The 13,169-nt window shown below is 44.7% G+C and overlaps 1 protein-coding gene across 1 annotated transcript in view; it reads right to left on the bottom strand.

Moving 5' to 3' along the window:
• The window catches only part of zbtb7c (zinc finger and BTB domain containing 7C), a 28,839-nt gene extending 25,563 nt beyond the window's left edge, over nt 1-3,276 (bottom strand). The window contains 1 exon segment of the mRNA XM_029692341.1: nt 3,028-3,276. The gene's annotated coding sequence lies outside the window, so the exon portion shown is untranslated.
• Nucleotides 3,277-13,169: the final 9,893 nt, after the last annotated feature.

Below are 13,169 nucleotides of genomic sequence, written 5' to 3'. Positions count from 1 at the left end.
TCAGCAGGCATTATAACACTATAGAACAGGGCCTCAGCAGGGCATTATAACACTATAGGACAGGGCCTCAGCAGACATTATAACACTATAGGACATGGCCTCAGCAGGCATTATAACACTATAGGACAGGGCCTCAGCAGGCATTATAACACTATAGGACAGGGCCTCAGCAGGCATTATAACACTATAGGACAGGGCCTCAGCAGGCATTATAAACACTATAGGTACAGGGCCTCAGCAGGCATTATAACACTATGGTTGATAATTAGCTGTCTACTATGGATGATAATTAGCTGTCCACTATGGGACTATGGATGATAATTTAGCTGTCCACTATGGGACTATGGATGATAATTTAGCTGTCCACTATGGGGACTATGGATGATAATTTAGCTGTCCACTACGGGACTATGGATGATAATTTAGCTGTCCACTACGGGACTATGGATGATAATTTAGCTGTCCACTATGGGACTATGGATGATAATTTAGCTGTCCACTACGGGACTATGGATGATAATTTAGCTGAATCTGGCATTATTACACCTCAGTATTGTATGAATGGATTATCGTGTAGCTTGTACTGTTATTGTTAAATGACCGTCTAGATCAGGGCAAACATTTTGGCTCGAGGGCCACTTTGGGATTCTGAAATCCAACGGAGTGACGCATTTTTTGGGGGGACCAATTGTTCGTTAAAATCAATTTGCGGGGGTCTCCCGAGTAGCGCAGCGGTCTAAGGCACTGCATCGCAGTGCTAGAGGCGTCACTACAGACTCGGGTTCGATCCCAGGCTGTGTCACAGCTGACTGTGACCGGGGAGTCCCATGAGGCAGGGCACAATTGGCCCAGCGTCGTCCGGGTTAGGAGAGGGTTTGGCATGCTGAGATTTCCTTGTCCCATCGCGCTCTAGCTACTCCTGTGGTGGGCCGGGCGCCTGCACGCTGAGTGGTCGCCAGTTGTACGGTGTTTCCTCCGACACATTGGTGCGGCTGGCTTCCGTGTTAAGCGAAGCAGCGTGTCAAGAAGCAGTTGTGGCTTGGCTGGGTCGTGTTTCAGAGGACACACGGCTCTCGGACCTTCGCCTCTCCCGAGTCCGTACGGGAGTTGCAGTGATGGGACAAGACTAACTACCAATTGGATACCATGAAATTGGGGAGAGAAAAAAGGTGTAAAATAAAAGTATTTAAAAAATAAAACTGTATGTATGATTGAAGTGCCCGGCGGGCCATACTTTGCCCCCCTTGGTCTAGATTGTGGTTTTGAGTCAAAGGCAGGGGGAGGGTAGAAAAAGACATGGCAGGGTTGTTGCCATGTGGGATGTTGGTACTCCACTGTAAACACGCCTGTCTGAGCATTGTACTGCCTGTTACATTCCCACACCACACTAGAGCTGCGCACACACACGAGAGAGGCTGGCTGCTCCTGGGTTGTATTGTTAACACACCGATGTAAAAGTACCCGGTATGTTGTAACAAAACAACCTCTGGGATCAGGTTCAACCTTGTTGTCCCCAGTGAGTGACAAATGAAAGAGCCCTGGTAGTTAGACAGAGGTGTGGTGCGCTACGGTGGCACATGTTGGCTATCCACAATTATAAACTGGGTGGTTCGCAGCCCTGAATGCTGATTGGGTAAAAGCTTGTGGTATATCAGACCGTATACCATTGGTATGACAAAACGTGTATTTTTACTGCGCTAATTACGTTGGTAACCAGTTTATAATAACAATAAGGAACCTCTGGGGTTTGTGGTATATGGCCAATATACCACGGCTAAGGGCTGTGTCCAGGCACTCCGCGTTGTGTCATTCATAAGAACAGCCCTTAGCCGTGGTATATTGACCATATACCACACCCCCTCGGGCCTTATTGCATAAGTAACCCTTTCGAGTGTTGGCACACACACACCACCTTTCTCTGCAGGGTGGGTCTGCTGATGTAATCATCATCAGATATCAATCATTGAATAATGACTGGACATGTAGAGAGAATTAAGGTACTGAGCCCTGATCCAAACCCATTCTCACTTATGGTTTGAAGGAAATCTCAGATTAGCATGCATCTACAACAGATGTCTATGCCATGTGACGGGGGCACAATAATGCTAGATGAATAATTGAATCTGTCATTCATCTCCCAACCTACACACCTAATATAGCCTAATATAGCCTGATATAGCCTGATATAGCCTAATATAGCCTGAATTAACCTGATATAACCTGATATAGCCTGAATTAACCTGATATAACCTGATATAGCCTGATCTAGCCTGATATAACCTGATATAGCCTGATATAGCCTGATATAGCCTGATATAACCTGATATAGCCTGAATTAACCTGATATAACCTGATAAAACCTGATATAGCATTGATATAGCCTGAGAGAGCAGGTCGCCTGCTGGACTCCTCTCTATTTCTGGGCATAATGCATTTATACACGATTATGAGGGCGTTAATATTGTTGCAGGTGGTTAATTAAAACATGAAAATATCTGTCTAGTAAATCTATAATGTTTTACTAAAATGTTGTTTCTCATATAACCGTTTTGAAAGTGGTATTCAGTCAATTTCTTATTACGTTTACCCTTTTTCGAACCCATTCCAGTATTCCATTGAAGATGCTCTTGAGGAAGTCTCAAGACAACAAGGACAGTGTCACTGTCATGCCAAGGCATTATTTACCACAAGTGCATTTCATGTGCATGATGTTAGACTGATTGTAATTACTAAGACATTACATGCTTCTCTGACAATAACCAACACACAACAGAGTGACTGCATTTGCAATCTAGCAAACAAGTCATCATCAATTGTACTGCTTCCTCAGTTACAGTTTGACTTTCTAGTAAAGGAGAGACTTGCTGAAATGAGACCAGCCACAGTTTAGGCAGTAAGTGTGGGGTACATGCAGACCCTATAATGTAAACAACCCCTGAGGATGTATCATAGTGTGAACACTGAACTCTACTCACTTCAACAGACATCTTTACTAATGAGTTTGTGTGAACGAAAGATGTTACTGACCTTTCAGCAGACAGGCGTTTTGGATTTCAGTTTCTTCTTCTCACACTACTCTCAGTCCCTGTCTGTCAGGAAGCAGAGTCCTAGCCTCTGTGGCAGGCATGCGAAAGTGAGAGAGAAAGAAAGAGAGATAGACAGAGACAGAAGAGCTCGACTTTGCTCTGAAGGTGTGTCACTGATTTAGGAAGTGTGGGGAAAGTGAACATTACCAACAGTTAAAATGTGAACACCCACCCACCTACCTACCAAAACCCCTCCCTCTCTCCAGGCCCAACAATTTGGCAGTGTTCCCCACACGTCCACCTGTGCTGTGTGGTGGGTAGGGGAAGTGACGCACACACAGGCCAAGCCTACAAATCAACCTGCTCACACAGTAATGGCATTGGGGCTGGGCCTTGGACTAGAACTGGATGATAAGGCTTGGTGCTATGGCCAGGTCTGGGGCGTGGGTTTGAAACAATAGCTGGGGCTAAGGCTGGTTCTGAAACCCAGGTGGGTCTGGTCTGGGACTTTGGCTGAGAATAGAACTGGGGGTATGTTTGGACTGGGGCTGGAACTGAAATAGTAGCTGGGACTGGGTCTATAGAACTGGGACTGGGTCTCTAGAACTGGGACTGGGTCTATAGAACTGGGACTGGGTCTATAGAACTGGGACTGGATCTCTAGAACTGGGACTGGGTCTCTAGAACTGGGACTGGGTCTATAGAACTGGGACTGGGTCTATAGAACTGGGACTGGATCTCTAGAACTGGGACTGGGTCTCTAGAACTGGGGACTGGGTCTCTAGAACTGGGACTGGGTCTCTAGAACTGGGACTGGGGTTGGGATTGGCGCTAAGAACTGGGGCTAGGACTGGGGTTGTCCAGGATTGTGGTAGGGGCTCAATACAAAGCCCTTGCTGCCAGGAATTAAGCAATATAATATTACAAAAGCAAATAACAGGGAAGAAAGGCAATCACATAAGTGGGCTATCTTTCTTTTTATGTTGGGTCAGGGTGTGTGCTGTGGTGTGGTGGGCTATCTGATTGTGTGATCGCGTTGGGTTGTGTGCTGGTGTGTGTCGGTTGGTGCCTGGTGGCAGGTAAAAACACACATCATTGTGAAGGCTCTTTAGACACGTATTGAGAACATAATGAAAAGGTGTAATCAGTGATGTCAATGCTTACCATGTATAGACCTACTGTATACCTATATTCTTTGGGTCAATCAAGGTCGGGGCCTCAGACCTTATATGACCTGCTGATTTTTTGTTGTTGTTGCTGTACAGTATTAAAAGAGTAGCTACAAATCTTTCTTGTTCCTTGCTTGTTTATTTTTGTCTCAAATTTGTAAATGTGTCCACTATTTTTGAAAATTTGTCAACATCTATGTCTCCCAGTATTATCCTCTCAAAGCACAGAGGCGTAGAAGGGAGGGGCCCAAGTATCAGGTTGGGCCCTGCAATTAAATGGCCCCAAAAACGGATGTTTTGGTTTTCATTGCTTGTGAAGAACCAGTCTTAGAAAACAGGTGTGCTGTGCACTATAAAAATACTTACAGTAATACAATAGCACACAAACAAGAATATCTGCTTCAAATTAAATATGCTGTTATACAATTGTTGCTTGTTTTAACTTCTACAAACACATTCATACATTGAGTCATTTTAATGTGAAATATCATTGAAAGCGTAATGAGTCACTCTCACACACAGTGATTTAAAACAATGCAATAGCAGTGGCCACTACTACTACACTGATTACCATAAAACCCCTCAGCAAGGTCTCAAACGCCTGGCTAATTGCTGTTGGCTTTTCATTCTGATCACAAACCAAGGACAATGACTGGACAGAGAATAGACAATTAAAATGGAAGACATTCACTCTTTTCTGTGTTTTATTAGGAGCCCCGCTAACTGTTGCTAAAGCACCTACTCTTCCTGGGGTCCACACAGAACATAAAGCAGCTACTATTCCTGGGGTCCACACAGAACATAAAGCAGCTACTCTTCCTGGGGTCCACACAGAACATAAAGCAGCTACTCTTCCTGGGGTCCACACAGAACATAAAGCAGCTACTCTTCCTGGGGCCCACACAGACCATAAAGCAGCTACTCTTCCTGGGGTCCACACAGAACATAAAGCAGCTACTCTTCCTGGGGTCCACACAGAACATAAAGCAGCTACTCTTCCTGGGGTCCACACAGAACATAAAGCAGCTACTCTTCCTGGGGTCCACACAGAACATAAAGCAGCTACTCTTCCTGGGGTCCACACAGAACATAAAGCAGCTACTCTTCCTGGGGTCCACACAGAACATAAAGCAGCTACTCATCCTGGGGTCCACACAGAACATAAAACATGACATAATACAGAATATTAATTCATAAGAACATCTCAGGGTGGGGTGAAGGTGTTAAATAAGGTTTAAGAAAAACGTTTAAATAAAAAAGGTGGGTGAGGGTAGTGGTAAGGTGGGTGAGGGGTATGGAGAGCATAGGGGTAGGGAGATTATGATAGGGATAATGTAAGGGTGGGTGGGAGAGGTGCAGAGAGAGGGTAGGCATAGGGTTAGGGAAGAATATATGGTAGGGTAGGTACAGGGTAGGGTCAGGGTAGGGTAGGGACTGGTGGGTGGGGAGAGGGGTAGGGAGAGTGTAGGTGGAGGGCAGGCACGTGCACAGATAGGACTTTACCTGTACAGAGCACATGCCCATTGCCATTTCAGTCTCCAAAGTGCCCTTTTGGTTGGTGGTATAATTTTTCCCAAAATAATAGTTTTGTGATAAATGTCACCCGTCCGTTGATCTACCCGGTAGGGAGACGGTTGCGCCTTTTTCCCAGTCTGCTTTGTATGGAGATTGCGCGCGCCCGGTATCCAAACATGCATTGCTTGAGACATGCGGTCACCGGTCGAGTGTGTTTTAGCTAGGAAGCAACCTAGTTTAAATATCAAGGGTACTGCCACATCAGCATAACGTTCGATTAACACTTGATTTAACCTACATCATAAATGTTCGGTCTGGTTGGCTGAAATAGGCAGCGATGAGAGGCAGAAAGACATAGAGCCGTTTCACACTTGCTACACTTTTCGTAAAAATAGCCTATCGTCGGCTACACATATTACTCAAATGTAAACTTGCGGACTTGCTACGCCTCAACCGCTACCCCGCGGTAGCGCGCGACACTCGCCCCGACAGTTTTGTCTCGTTGAGCCAACACTCATTTCTACAGTAGACTATACGTAAATGGTAGTGCTTGATTTGGCCGGAGTTTACCAGAGCTGAGTAGGCAATTATCTACTGAACTCCTGTTTCCTCATAGACTATTACTGTAGCCTCAAAGTATTGTGGAGCTCCTGTACATATAAACAGTAGCCTACCGGCACCTAAACTGAATAGGCTACCGGGCACCTATATAGTCCAAGTAAAGCACTGGTAAATGGTAAATATTAGAGCCATGTTGTTTAAACAGCTGAATGTAAAGACATGTTCCTGATATTTGAGACTTGTTTTATTGAGTTTTTACCTGAAATTGCAGTAACAGCCTGTTACATTTTGAAATTGTCGCAGCAGCTGCTGACTGCATTGAGCCATGTAAAACAATGGAAGCCCATCCCCACCACCGATTGTTTTGTTGTTGTTGATTGTAGATCACAAATAGGATATGTTTTTTCATTTGAAACATTGTGTTGTGATTTCAGAGGTGGCACACAGGTCCCAGAGTGGTGGGGGGGAATTATTTTTCTGGTGCCCAGAGTTTTTTCCTGATCTGGTAGTAGGGTAACCTAACCAACTCCGGGAACCTAGTAGTAGCTTATGACATAGTAATAAATCAGCTGGGAAAAAAAAACACAAGGTTTTATATAGGCTATGATGCTGGGACCAGATCATATTTTTTTAATCAGGTCACGGTTTAAAAAAAAACTCCTGGAAATATCCTGGCCCATGGAGGATGAAAACATAAAACCCTTTACACAGACAAAGACCCAGTTTGCAATGAGCACTCGGGACGACGGCATCCCTACAAAGTGGTCGATCGCCGGCGACAGGTTTTTTTGCCCATCGCCTCACTTTCACCGGCGCCGGAGAATATGCCAATGGTCAAGCGGCACCGCCCTTCTTCCCGCTACACTACAGCTGCCAGTTGGAGACAATATGCTTTTTTAGCGTTAAACCAGGGGTATGCGTACACCCTGACACGACTTATTTTTTATATATTTATATTTATTATTTAAGATACATTGTATGCCATGTCCATTGAAAATGGTTTGAGGAAAAGTACTGTTAATGTTGTAATATATCAGATAACAGGGCATCCCGGTCACTGGATCCTCATGGTGACGACGCAATCAAATCCACTTAATCAAACGTGATGAAAGAAATAAAAGCTGAAATAAATCATTCTCTCTACTATTATCCTGACATTTCACATTCTTAAAATAAAGTGGTGATCCTAACTGACCTAAAACAGGATTAAAAAAATATATATTCTTTGCCACAGCTTTGCACACTCTTGGCATTCTTTCAACCCTCTCATGAGGGAGTCACCTGGAATGCATTTCAATTAACGGGTAGCTAGCGGGACAACTTCCAATGAAACTGGAGGGTGCGCAATTCAATAAATAGTGGTAAAAATGATGGATATTAAACATTTAGGTACATATAAGTGTCTTATATCGGTTGAAAGCTTAAATTCTTGTTAATGTAACTGCACTGTCCGATTTACAGTAGCTATTACAACGATAAAATCTCATGCGATTGTTTGAGGATGGCGCACCACATCAATATTGTGTTATATTATCCTACATTATTTTCCATTTCTACGAACTTTAAGTGTTTTCTTTCCAATGATACCAATTATATGCATATCCTGGCTTCAGGGCCTGAGAAACAGGCGGTTCACTTTGGGCACATCATTCAGGCGGAAATTGAGACAAAAAGGGGCCTAGCCCTAAGAAGTTTTAAATCCATTTGACCTAATGTCTACCAGCATGTCATATGTGCAACCATGAAAAAAACCTCTAGACCACCTTCACTCCACACACAGAGACGCATACAAAGCTCTCCCCTGCCATCCATTTGGCAAATTTGACCTTAATTCTATCTTCCTGATTCCTGCTTACAAGCAAAAACTAAAGCAGGAAGTACCAGTGACTCGTTCAATACGGAAGTGGTCAGATGATGCCGATGATACGCTACAGGACTGTTTTACTTGCACAGACTGGAATATGTTCCGGGATTCATCCAAAGGCATTGAGGAGTAAACCACCTCAGTCACTGACTTCATCAATATGTGCATCGACGACGTCGTCCTCACAGTGACAGTACGTGCTCATGATTAATATTTATTATAACTCAGAACACTAAATCAAAACAACAAACAAAGGAAAACGAACGTCACGTTCTGCAGGCTTTACTGAGCTGTACAAAAACAAGATCCCACAACAGAAGGTGGGAAAAAGGGCTGCCTAAGTATGATTCCCAATCAGAGACAACGATAGACAGCTGCCTCTAATTAGGAACCATACTTGGCCAAACACAAAGAAATATATGACATAGAATGCCCACCCCATATCACACCCTGACCTAACCAAACAGAGAAAAACGGCTCTCTCAGGTCAGGGCGTGACAAATACCTACATGTTTCAAGCAGACCACCATAGTCCCTGTGCCCGAGAATGCAAAGGTAACCTTCCTAAATGACTACCGCCCTGTAGCACTCACGTCGGTATCCATGAAGTGCTTTGAAAGGCTGGTCATGGCTCACATCAAAACCATCATCCCGGAAACCCTAGACCCACTCCAATTTGCATACTGTCCCAACAGATCCACAGATGACGCAATCTCAATCACACTCCACACTGCCCTTTCCCACCTGGAAAAAAGGAACACCTATGTGAGAAATGCTGTTAATTGACTACAGCTCAGCATTCAACACCATAGTGACATCAAAGCTCATCACTAAGCTAAGGACCCTTGGACTTAACACCTCCTCTGCAACTGGATCTGGACTTCCTGACGTGCCACCCCAGGTGGTAAGGGTAGGCAACAACACATCTGCCACGCTGATGCTCAACACCGGGGCCCTGCAGGGGTGCGTACTTATCCCCTCCTGTACATCCTGTTCACTCATGACTGTGTGCCCACAGCTCCAAACCATCAGTGGTAGGCCTAATCACAGACAACGAGAGACAGCCTATAGGGAGGCGGTCAGAGACATGGCCAGTGTGGTTGCCAGGACAACAAACCTCTCCCTCAATGTGAGCAGACAAAGAAGCTGATCGCAGACTACAGGAAAAGGAGAGCCGAACAAGCCCCCATATACATCGAAGGGGGCTGTAGTGGAGCGGGTCGAGAGTTTCACGTTCCTTGGTGTCCACATCACCAACAACTATCATGGTCCAAACACACCAAGACAGTCGTGAAGAGTGGCACAACAAAACCTTAGTTTATTTAAAAATATTTTTTAATTCTGTTTCTTTGAACCAGCATTGTTGTATAAGCGCTTGTAAGTAAGCATTCACAGTAAGGTTTACACCTTGTGGATTCCGTGCAAATAACATTTGATTTGATTTGAATTCACTAGACCCTATTTTAAGTAGCAATTAGCTTTACCCACATGTAATGATTATGCATTGCTATTGATAAAAATGAAGCCTGTTTTTTGTTATGTGTAAGGTAAGTACTGAACATTGATTTAGTTTCAGAGGGGTAATCGTTATTTTGAGAGGCTAATGTTACTTGGTGAAGACATGCTATTATTAACTCTGTGCTTTGTCTTGAAGCTATAGTGCAATGAGTGTAACCTACCCCTCCACCCACTCTTACCCTTAACCCTACCCTCACCCTACAATGAGTATAACCTACCACTCAACCACTCTTACCTTATACCCTACCCTCACCCTACCAATGAGTATAACCTACCACTCAACCACTCTTACGTTTTACCCTACCCTCACCCTACCAATGAGTATAACCTACCACTCAACCACTCTTACCATATACCCTACCCTCACCCTACCAATGAGTGTAACCTACCACTCAACCACTCTTACCTTATACCCTACCCTCACCCTACCAATGAGTGTAACCTATAGACGAGAAAATAAAATACTTTAATTGTCTGCACATGCTTGTGAATTGTTGCCACGGTGCCACCCCGCTAGGGTGAGGGTATAACATTTAACATTTACATTTACATTTAAGTCATTTAGCAGACGCTCTTATCCAGAGCGACTTACAAATGGTGCATTCACCTTATGATATCCAGTGGAACAACCACTTTACAATAGTGCATCTAAATCTTTTAAGGGGGGGGGTTAGAAGGATTACTTTATCCTATCCCAGGTATTCCTTAAAGAGGTGGTATAAGGTAAGGGTGGTTAAGGGGTAGGGAGAGCGTAGGGGTAGTGTGAGGGTAGGGTATAAGGTAAGACTGGTTGAGTGGTAGTGTAGGGGTAGGGTGAGGGTGGGTAGGGTAGGGTATATGGTACGGGTGGGTGAGGGGTAGGAGGAGCGTAGGGGTAGTAGTGTGAGGGTAGGGTATAAGGTAAGACTGGTTGAGTGGTAGTGTAGGGGTAGGGTGAGGGTAGGTTATAAGGTAAGGGTGGATAAGGGGTAGGGAGAGCGTAAGGGTCGGGTGAGGGTAGGGTATAAGGTAAGGAGAGTGTAGGGGGTAGGTCATTGTAGGGTACATGTTAAGGGTGGGTGAGGTTAGGGTATAAGGTAAGGAGAGTGTAGGGGTAGGTCATTGTAGGGTACATGTTAAGGGTGGGTGAGGTTAGGGTATAAGGTAAGGAGAGTGTAGGGGTAGGTCATTGTAGGGTACATGTTAAGGGTGGGTGAGGTTAGGGTATAAGGTAAGGAGAGTGTAGGGTAGGTCATTGTAGGGTACAGTTTAAAGGGTGGGTGAGGTTAGGGTATAAGGTAAGGGAGGTAGAGTGTAGGGGTAGGTCATTTGTAGGGTACATGTTAAGGGTGGGTGCGGTAGGTATAAGGTAAGGAGAGTGGTAGGGGGTAGGTCATGTAGTGAAGGTACATGTTAAGGGTGGGTGAGGTTTCGGGTATAAGGTACGGAGAGTGTAGGGGTCGGTCATTGTAGGGTGACATGTATTAAGTGGTGTGTGAGGTTCGGTGTATAATCAGGTAACCGGAGAGTGTAGGGGTAGGTCATTGTCGGGTACCATGTTCAGGGTGGGTGAGGTTAGGGTATAAGGCAGGGGTGTCAAACTCATTTTAGCTCAGGGCCACATGAGGAAAATCTATTCCCAAGTGGGCCGGACCAGTAAAATCATGGTATATATAACTTAAAAACAACAACTTCAGATTGTTTCTTTGTTTTAATACGATCACATAAGCTGGAGCCTGAGGGACAGTGTGTCCACAATAGTACAAAGCACAACATCACTATTAATCATAAAACACCTCAAGTTTATTTGAAAATTCTAAAGAAAAAGAACACACAAACACACAATGCCTCAGTGATTCACAGAAGTATACACAGATCACAGAACTATATCAGGGTGTCTCATGCAGCACTTTAAGTGGGGTTGCATAGTTTAGTTGACTCCTGATACCTGGCATCTTTTAGCTTTCAACAGCGCATCAATATCAGGGCGTCACATCCTGAGTGGCAGGCCAACTTCAGGATGTGATTCAAGTGCTTGTGCTTGAGCCTTGAGCACAGCTTTGTTTATTTATGCTCATTACAGAGAAAAACTTGCTCACAAAGATATGTGGTTCCAAACATGCACAACAGTTTTGCAGCGAGGGTCTGTCAAGTTGGGGTAACCTGGCAAGAGATTCTGATAAAATGTGTCCAAGCCAGCTGCGGCAAATTTGCCCTTCATATCCGAGTCACACTGCAAGTCTATTATTTCAAGCTGACGGGCAGATCAGAGGGATTCACGGTGAATGGCGAGCAAAAAAATGTGAAGTCTTTCTCCAGTTCACCAAAAATCTGAAAGCGTTGCTCAAACTCCCGTAACAGTCCCGTTATTTTATCTTTTGAACCGCTTCATGTCTGCCACATGTTGGGTCGCGCACACATTTTTCAGACAGGAGAAGTGAGCTGCATCACCACCGGCGAGTTGCGTCTCCCACAATGACAGCTTCAACTTGAAAGAACGTATGCTGTCATAATACTGCGTGACGACTTTGTTGCGCCCTTGCAGCTGTTTATTCAAGTTATTCAGGTGCTCTGTAACATCCACCATAAATGCAAGGTCCTGCATCCATTCTGCGGAATTAAATTCTAACACTGGTTTGCCCTTTTCTTCCATGAACTGTTCAATTTCTTCTCGTAAATCAAAGAACGCCTAAGCACAGCACCTTGGCTTAACCATCTTACCTCAGTGTGTTATGGCAGGCCATAGATGTGGTCTTTCTCTCTGAGAAGGCTGTCAAACTGACGGTGATTCAGGCTTCTGGATCGGATGAAATTAACAGTTTGGATGACCACCTTCATGACGTTATCCATCTTTAATGACTTGCAACACAAAGCCTCCTGGTGCAAAATACAGTGAAAAGTCCAAAAATCACGTCCTCCATTTGCAGATTGCACTTTCTCTCTGAACTTTGTCACAACGCCTGCTTTTTTCCCGATCATTGCGGGCGCACCATCTGTAGCCAGGCTGACAGCGCGGGACCAGTCCACTCCGACCCTGTCCAGCGCGCCGACGAGTGCGGTGAAAATATCAGCTGCTGTCGTTGTATCTGTCATCGGCACCAACTCCATGAACTCCTCGGTGACGGTCAATGTGTCATCAACTCCGCGGATGAAAATGGCCAGTTGTGCAACATCTGTAATGTCCGTGCTTTCATCAATTGCAACTGAAAACCCAATAAATGACTTTACTTTTTGCTTCAACTGGCTGTCCAAATCCACTGAAAGATCGGAAATCCTGTCTGCAACTGTGTTTCTTGTCAGGCTGATATTTGCAAAAGCCTGGCGCTTTTCAGGGCACACAATCTCCGCTGCCTTCATCATGCATGTTTTTACAAATTCACCCTCACTAAATGGTTTTTGAAGCCACTGCGATTTCATTAGCAATGAGATAGCTAGCTTTCACTGCAGCGTCACTGATGTCTCGGCTGTGAGTAAACACAGACTGCTGTTTCTTCAGACCCGCCAGACCCGCGTCCACTTTTCTCTTTTTTGACAGAG

Source organism: Salmo trutta, chromosome 15 (assembly GCF_901001165.1).
Source record: "Salmo trutta chromosome 15, fSalTru1.1, whole genome shotgun sequence".
NCBI lineage: Eukaryota > Metazoa > Chordata > Actinopteri > Salmoniformes > Salmonidae > Salmo > Salmo trutta.
This window is presented reverse-complemented; position numbering and strand designations above follow the sequence as displayed.